Source organism: Corvus cornix, chromosome 6, assembly GCF_000738735.6.
Source record: "Corvus cornix cornix isolate S_Up_H32 chromosome 6, ASM73873v5, whole genome shotgun sequence".
In the NCBI taxonomy this organism is placed as follows: Eukaryota; Metazoa; Chordata; class Aves; order Passeriformes; family Corvidae; genus Corvus; species Corvus cornix.
This window is the reverse complement of record NC_046336.1, coordinates 2,221,431-2,229,426: the sequence shown is the minus strand read 5'-3', so window position 1 is coordinate 2,229,426 and position 7,996 is coordinate 2,221,431. Positions and strand designations below refer to the sequence as shown.

The following is a 7,996-nucleotide window of genomic DNA, read 5'->3' as shown; positions in this document are numbered from 1 at the left end:
CCTGATGAAGTTTCTTGCAGAAGACACAAATATTCACAGATGTTCTGATATTTTTTTTTGTTCTGGTGGGTCTTTCTTTACACCCCCTAAAAGATGTGACATCCTTCGGAGCACCAAAATGTTGTGTGCGTGGGTGTGAGGGTTTGGAAAATAACGTGGAGAATCATTAAGGTTGGGAAAGACTTTTAAGATTACTTGGATCTTTCCTGGAGGAGGGATTTCTCCTGCTGCGATGCTCTTCTTGTTCTGGGACATCTTTTGGAAAACTTAAATGTGGTGTGCATGGATATGGGGGGTTTGAAAGTAATCCAGAGTTTGATTAAGTTTGGGACTTTTAAGATCGCTTGGCTCATCCCTTCTGGAGGAGAGATTTCTTCTGCTGGGAAGCTCTTCTTGCTCTGGGACATCCTTTGTAAAACTTAAACGTGGTGCATTGGTATGGGGCGTTTGAAAGTTATCCAGAGTTTGATTAAGTTTGGGAAAGACTTTTAGGATCACTTGGATCCCTCCTGGAGAAGGGATTTCTCCTGCTGGGAGGCTCCTCTGGCTCTGGGAGAGGTGTGTAGCAGGGACTGGAGCCAAGAGGCAGCAAGATGTGCCTTGAGCCGCGGTGACTCCTGATTCTCGGTAATCCCCTCCTCCCTGTCCTACTTTCCCACCTGCCGTTTCTATTTCGGGTCTCCCCGTCCCGTTTCGCTGTCCCTTGGAGGGGACGCTGGGGACCGCCAGCCTCAGGTGTGTCCGTCCCACCGCCGGGCAGCGAGGGCACGGAGCCCGCAGGGTGGCAGGTGCCCAGCGGGGACTCCGGCATCCCGGGAGCACGCGGGGATGGGACACGGGGAGGTGCGGCCCGGCCAGAGCTGGGCGCTCTCAGGGGCTCGGGAGGGAGCCCGGCGCTCGCAGCCCCCGCGTGTGCCGGGGAGCGGCGGGGCTGTGGCGGGGCTGTGCTGGCCGTGGTGGCGGTGGCACCGGCGGGGCTGTGGCGGGGCTGTGGCGACGGTGGCACCGGCGGGGCTGTGGCGGGGCTGTGCTGGCCGTGACACCGGCGGGGCTGTGGCGGTGGCACCGGCGGGGCTGTGGCGGTGGCACCGGCGGGGCTGTGGCGGGGCTGTGGCGGCGGTAGCAGTGGCACCGGCGGGGCTGTGGCGGTGGTGGCACCGGCGGTAGCGGCGGTAGCGGTGGCACCGGCGGGGCTGTGGCGGGGCTGTGGCAGTGGTGGCACCGGCGGGGCTGTGGCGGTGGTGGTGGCGGCGGTAGCGGTGGCACCGGCGGGGCTGTAGCGGGGCTGTGGCGGTGGCGGCGGTAGCGGTGGCACCGGCGGGGCGGTGGCGGTGGCGGTGGCACCGGCACAGCCCCAAGGCCGCGTCCCCCCGGCCGCGCCGCTCCCGCCGCAGTGCGCGCCGTGTCCGCCAGGCGGCGCCGCGCCCGCCGCGGGCTCGGGCTCAGGAGCGGGATCGGGATCGGGAGCGGGAGCGGGAGGAGGCGGCGGCCGAGGGAAATTTCCTGCCGGGAGCCGCCGCCCCGGCCCACAGCGCCTGCCCGGGCGGCCCGGCCGCGCCGCCAGCGGCCCGCGGAGCCACCGCAGCCGCGCAGGTGAGCGAGGGCGGGGGGAGGGAGCGCGGACCGCCGGGGATGCCGCCGCCCGCAGGTGCCGGGGAGCGGCCGGGTGGTTCCCGGTTGTTGGCGGCGCTGCCGAGCCGGGCACGGCCGGGGAGAGCGGCGCTCCCCGGGACCGGCCGTGGGCGCCGGCGCGACAGCGCGGCCACATCCCGGCAGCGACATCCCGGCGGCGACACCGCGGCGGGGGCAGCGCCGGGCGGGCGGAGCGGCGGGCGCAGCTCCTGGCGGGGCCGGGACACCGCGCGGCGCTCGGGAGATGCGGGACGCGGCGGCAGCAGCTGCGCCAAGGGCACGGCCGGCTCCCCGCGCATCCCCGGCCATCCCTGGACGTCTCTGCGCATCCCCGGGCATCCCTCCCAGGTGTCCGCGCCCCGGGCTCTGCCCCGCTGCCGGGATGGGGCTGGCGCCTGAGCTGCGCCTTTAAAAGCGATTTTCTCCCGTCGGTTCCCATCCAGCCCCTCCTGAGGTGAGCGGGACTGGGGGCGGCGTTCAGGTGAGCGGGACCGGTGGCTGCGGACGAACTCTTCTGGTCTCCCACGGTCAAGGCTGGTGTTGTTTAAACTCGCTCTATTTCCATTCGTTCTATTTATTAGTTTGCTTTCACGCGACTTTTCACTGCCTCCCGTCACAGGATTTTATTTTTCTCTTTACTCGCGGCTTTGTGGAAAGGGTTAATGGATATTTGCTGTGGGATGGAACAGTGTTTTCTAATTGTGAAAGGCTGTCTCCTGGGTTTTTTTCCCAATTTTTCAGTGAGGTTACTCTCCATGTGGCTTATTTCAATAGCGTGAAGTGATTTTCTGTGTATTCAGCTGCGTAGCTGGCTGTGTCTGATTTGGATGGGGTAGAGACTGCTGAGTTGAAAGAAAAGACAGCGCTTATCGAGCTTTGTTTTTTGAGATTTTTCTTCCCCCTGAGATGTTATAAGCCGTGGAAAGTAGAAATAAAGAGGCAAAGAATTGAAAAAAAGAATTTTTAAGTGCGTGGCAGTCATACCTTCTGTGCAGATTGTGTTTGGGGCTCGTAAATAAATAAATAAATAAAATAAGTAACTTCTGATGAAAACCAATGACGTTCAGCTGGAAAGTGGGTGTAGTTTAGAAGAGGTTTAAATGTGGATAAAATGGGCTTTCCTCATCCTGGAGGGACGTTATGACTTTGCTGGGGGATAAATGAAACCAGTTCAGCCTTGGAATGGGAAGTTGCAGGTGGTTTGGAGGGGGGGAACCAGCTTGGTGTTGTTCTTGACCAGGTGGAATTTGGGCTTCGAAGAGTCCTTAATGGGGAGTAACGAGGTGTTTACGGGGCTTTGTGCTTGGGGTGGTGGCGCTGAAGAGAAAAGGGGTGGGGATGGAGTGGGACAAGCAGAGACTGTCAGGTTGAGGTCCCCAAGATGAGGGGGCCGCGCTGGTGTGGATGCAAACATCACCTGTGAGGTGCTGGATCGGCCCAGCAAAGGGAGTTAGCTGAAAACATTTGTTTTCTCAAGTGCCAGAACGAGTTGAAATGTGTGGAGTGAGCTTAGAAACGTGAGAGAGCAAGGGAAAGAAAGTAACGTGAGAAACAAAATGGTGTGGGCGTAGTGTTTGATTGCTTTACTGTGCTCCCAAATAAAGGGATTGCTGTGTTCCCCCAGCCATCCTTGCTGTGCTCTGACTAGCGTGCTCTATATTCCTGAAATGCTGGAAATATGTTCTCCCAAGCACAGAGCAGAACTGAATTCCTGCTTTGAAGGCTTCCCTGGCACCTTTAATAAACCCAGCCATCGTTATGTGCCTAAAGCGTGGTGCTGGGGCTGTTTGGGCTGCAGGAATTTCTCCTCAGGCTGGGAAGTGCAGGTGCTAAGTGGGGAATTTTAGCACATTTAGGTCCTAGTTTGAGTTTGTATCTTGGTTTCTCTCCTGCTTTCCACCTGACATGTTCATGGTTATTTATCTGTTATCAAGCTCAGTCGAGGTTTTTCATCTCTGAGTAAAGGGCTGACCTTTCCATAAAACAGCTGTCGTAAATCCCTGAATTTTCTTGGTCTTATTCTTCCCTCGCCCTCCATGGCATTCCCAGCTCCTGGGTGGTGTCAGGGATGCGCCATGTGGTCTGAAATTATAGGAAGGCGGAAAATGATTTTTGGGGGACTCAGCAGGTGCAGTGTCTGTGTAAAACCTTCCTGTCCCACTCAGGTTCCCGTGGAGCTGGGGCAGAGGGCAGAGCTGGTCCTTGCCTTGCACAGAGAGGGCTCCTCCACCTTCCCAGCTGGAAGGTGACAGCAGGTTAGGAGGAGGAGGATCTGGAAGTTTGTTGGGTTTCTGGACCAAAGGTGCAGAGCTGTGCTATTAACTGAGCTGGTTTCTGACTGTGTTACAGCAGAGCTCTGTCTGGTGTACTTGGTGACCTTTGTCTCGCTCATTTAAGAGATTTTGTGAAGAAAAATGAGTGGACAGGGGTTGACAAACTGCCAAGTGAAATAGAGCTGAAGGAAGTCAGCAGTGCAATTCTGCCCTGTCACAGACGTCCTTGGTGTTCTCTCAGAGTCAGATCCACGTGTTAGAGATGCACGGAAGGGTTGGAAGGGACCTCAAAGCCCACCCAGTACCACCCCTGCCATGGGCAGGGACACCTCCCACTGTGCCAGGCTGCTCCCAGCCCCAGTGTCCAGCCTGGCCTTGGGCACTGCCAGGGATGCAGGGGCAGCCCCAGCTGCTCTGGGCACCCTGTGCCAGGGCCTGCCCACCCTCCCAGGGAACAGTTCCTTCCCAATATCCCCTCCAGATCTCCCCTCCTTCAGCCCCCTTGTCCTGTCACTCCGTGCCCTTATCAAAAGTCCCTCTCCAGCACTTGTTATCAGTGAAGTGTTTATGTTCTTCCTGCTTGGTGATGTCAGGGAAATTTGTTCAAGGTTTTGGAGCAGGTCAGTTGCAGTGGAAAATAAAAAAGAGCAAGCGTGGAATGCTGTGGAGGAGGAAAAGCAGGAAGATCCCAAGAATAACGATCATTTGTCGTGCTGCTGGGAGCACAGAGAGTCCACCCTGCTTGCTGGAGCAGTGGGAGGTTCTGCAGAAAAATGGTTCAATTATAGAGAACCTGAGCATTGTGTTGGTCCCTCCTGGGAATGATGTTGTCATTTTGTAAATGTGACACTGTGTTTCAGTCTCTGTTTCCAAAAGACTCCTCAGCACGGATTTATGGCACGGCTTAACAGCAGGTGGAGATCCTGTGTGTGTGGAGGTGGCGGCAGAGCACTCGAGGGCCGTCAGCAGTGAATGATGATGTTTTGGTGGAAAAAAACCCTTGTTTTTACATAAAAAGTTAAAGTGAATTATTCTGTATCTGGACACGCCATGAAAATTTCTCAGGAGAAGTGGTTGAAAACAGATGTTTTGGGTAGAAGCTGCAATTCCATCCTTATTCCAGGGGGGCTGGCAGGAAGGCACCATATTTCCTTAATAAATAGTGTGGTAGGAACAGCACAATGGGATGGGTTTGGTGAATCATCCCTGCAGACTCCCAATTCTGTCACTTGCTCCACATCCAGCAGCCCCAGGGAGGCTGCAGTTTTCCAGGGCTGCATCCCTGTGGGTTGGGAAGCGCCAGCGGAGCAGCCACACCTGAGGGACGCTGTTTGGATGCCCGCAGTGAGCAGCTCTCTGCTCCTTGATAGGCGTTTCATTATTGATCTCCTGCTGCAATATTAATGGCAGCAGAATCCCTCTGTAAGCTGCAATATCGTTCTGTGCCCGGCATGGAAAGTGGTGGAAATTGGATCCATGAATTATTAAGGAGTTTGGAATTGTGAGGTCTTGGCGGAGCGTTTACGGCTCCCCTGGATGTGACTCTGGTTTTATGGGCTCGGAGCTGTCTCAGGGAATGATTCGGGTGTTGCTTGAACTGATCTGTGATGTGATGCAGCAGAATTCGGGCTGAATGAGAAGTGGCTGCTCTGTGCAGGATTTCTGCATCCTTTTAAACTCTAATCTTATATTTTTTTACTCATTGTGCCTTTCTGCGCAGGGTTTCATCCTGGTGTTGTTTTTGCCCTGTCTGATCTGCATCCCAAACGCTCTAAGTGTTAATATTAAAAAAAAACCCTGCCTGTATTTATTCCAAACTTCTTGCTCCAATGTGTAGCTATCTCTTCAGGTTTGTTGTACAAATATATTTAATGCTTGTTTAAGCCAGAGCTGAAATGAGATACTGATAAGGCAGAGATTAGGAGGCACTCAGCAGCAGCATTGTGCTGAAGTGTTTGTACAGGATTTAATTTTGAGTTATTCACATTATGGAATGTATTTTTAAGGCATGTTCAGCCGACTTACTGCAAGTATAATAATAATTCCATCACTGATATCCTTTTGCCTGCCCAAATATGTTTCCTGCAGAGGATGCCTCACCAGTGACATCTCCTGCCCCAAAAATGCCCTTTTCCCTTTGGCTCCTGGCACTGACTCAGTGCTGAAATGGCAAAGTAAAATCTGCTCACAGAGATCTGTCTGTGTTCAAAGGTGTTTCCTGGCTAAGGGAAGAAATAAAACCGGGAAGAAGTTTGCTGGATTAGTTTGTTGCTTGCAGTGATGGTGGATTGTCACTGGGAAATGTACAACGACTCAGCTGTGAGCTTTTCTATCACTTTTATCCCCTCTGTAACAAGGAAAAAGTGCTCAGTCCTGAAAACTTGGCTTATCCGAGATTTCCTTTTTCTAATGTACAGCAATAATTTTTTTGGTAAGAGTGAGAGATCTGAGCAGGTAAAACCAAAAACCAAAGCTGTAAATCAGGCAGAGGTGAGATGAGACATAAACTAAAAAAATACATGAGCGATAGAAGTGACAATTTTTGGGATTCTTGTGTTGGGAAGTGGCAGCTCTTTCCCACAGGAGTGTGAGGATGCCCCAGCAGCTGGAAGGAGCTGTGCCAGGAACAGCTGTTCCCTGAAGATAACACACAAACAGGGATGCAGCAACCAGGATCACCAGGAAGAATGAGGACTTGGAAAGGCTTTGGTTCAGTAGTACAATGAATTTTAAAGAGAAAGCAAATAACAGGAGATTTACAGGGGAAGAAGTGAAAAGTGTGTTACTCACGTCACTTGTAAAAGATCAAGACAAAATAATCAGGTCAGCTGGAGGATAAACCTCCAATTTCTACGTTTTGTTGCTCTGGAGGAAATAATTTAGACTGAAATACCCAACTCCACATCCATGGCAGGATCTCACCCTTCTGAACTCAATCGATTCCAGGTTTCCTGATGGTTGGGTGTTCCTTTAATTGCTGTGGGGTTTGAGTTTTCTTCCCTTTCACCAAAATCAATCTCTTTGATCTGGTAGTTTCTGGAGGAAGCTGAAATGGAGCTGCTGTGGTTCATCATGGTGCCCCTCCAAGACCAGCAGAGCAGTTTTGGTGGAGCCAGAGTGGGATGAACTGGGGAACTCGATGCTTTCAAACACCCCTCTGCCATGGCTGTGGGGTGATGTGGGTTGTGATGAGGATGGAGTGGTTGGGTTTGGGTTGGTTATAGGAGTTGGTACTTCCTGCATGTGATCCTGAATCCCACAGGTGCCCCAGGAGCTGCTGGTGTCCTGTCTGCGTATTCCCGAAGGTGGGACCATGCTCTGTGAGGTTCAGACCATGTCTGCTTCCATCTTGGCATTTGCTCCTGTAATTTCTTACCTCCTCTGGTTATTTTAATGGAATTTTTTGTCCGAAGGAAAATCTAACTCTGGTGAATGAAAGTCAGTGTGATGACAGCTTGAAGCCAATGATGACAATTCCTGCTGGCTGACCCTCTGGTTTGCAGGATATTTGATAAAGGATCTGTAACTATTTCTTCACCAAGAGCTGTAATTCCTCAGCTTCAGAGCAGTTTTCACTCCTAACCCTTCCCTCACCCTGCTTACCATTTCTTTTGGTAAATTCCATCTTGACTGTCTTTTGCCCTTTAATCTTGTCATCTTTGCTGGTTGTCCTTGGAGGATTATTTTCCTTTGCATTCCTGGCCTCGGTTTCTGCTGGAATATGGTGTGGATTGCTGGAGCTGCAGTGCTGGGCTTTTCCTGAGTAGTGAAATCCTGATTTAAACAAGCCATAAATAACGTTTGTACCCCGTGTTCTACAGGATTAGATGTCTCAGGTACTGATTCTGTTTAATTTAAATTTGGGTTTCGTAAGTGTCTTCAATCATGCTGCACAATGTCACTTAAAGCATTTAATTATTCAATAATATTAATTGATCTGCAGCTTGTCTTTCTACTAATCTGATACAACAAAGTTTGCAAATTGCTGCTGAGAGCAAGACTGTGGTGGAACAGCTTTCAGATTGCAGCAGAAAAGCCTTTGTGTAACCACGTTAAAATGATAGATGTTTTCCCTGTTAAACATGGGGCTG

The 7,996-nt window shown here is 52.2% G+C and overlaps 1 protein-coding gene across 5 annotated transcripts in view; it reads left to right on the top strand.

Moving 5' to 3' along the window:
- The first annotated feature begins 566 nt into the window (after nucleotides 1-566).
- PTPRE (protein tyrosine phosphatase receptor type E) overlaps nucleotides 567-7,996 on the top strand; it is an 88,199-nt gene continuing 80,769 nt past the window's right edge. Inside the window, exon 1 of one of the 5 annotated variants that reach the window (XM_019291261.3) lies at nucleotides 567-627. The gene's annotated coding sequence lies outside the window, so the exon portion shown is untranslated. Of the gene's footprint in view, nucleotides 628-710; nucleotides 736-1,544; nucleotides 1,594-1,839; nucleotides 2,114-7,996 lie in introns of those variants that run through there. The other 4 variants (XM_039553511.1, XM_039553510.1, XM_039553513.1 and 1 more) reach the window with 4 other exon arrangements.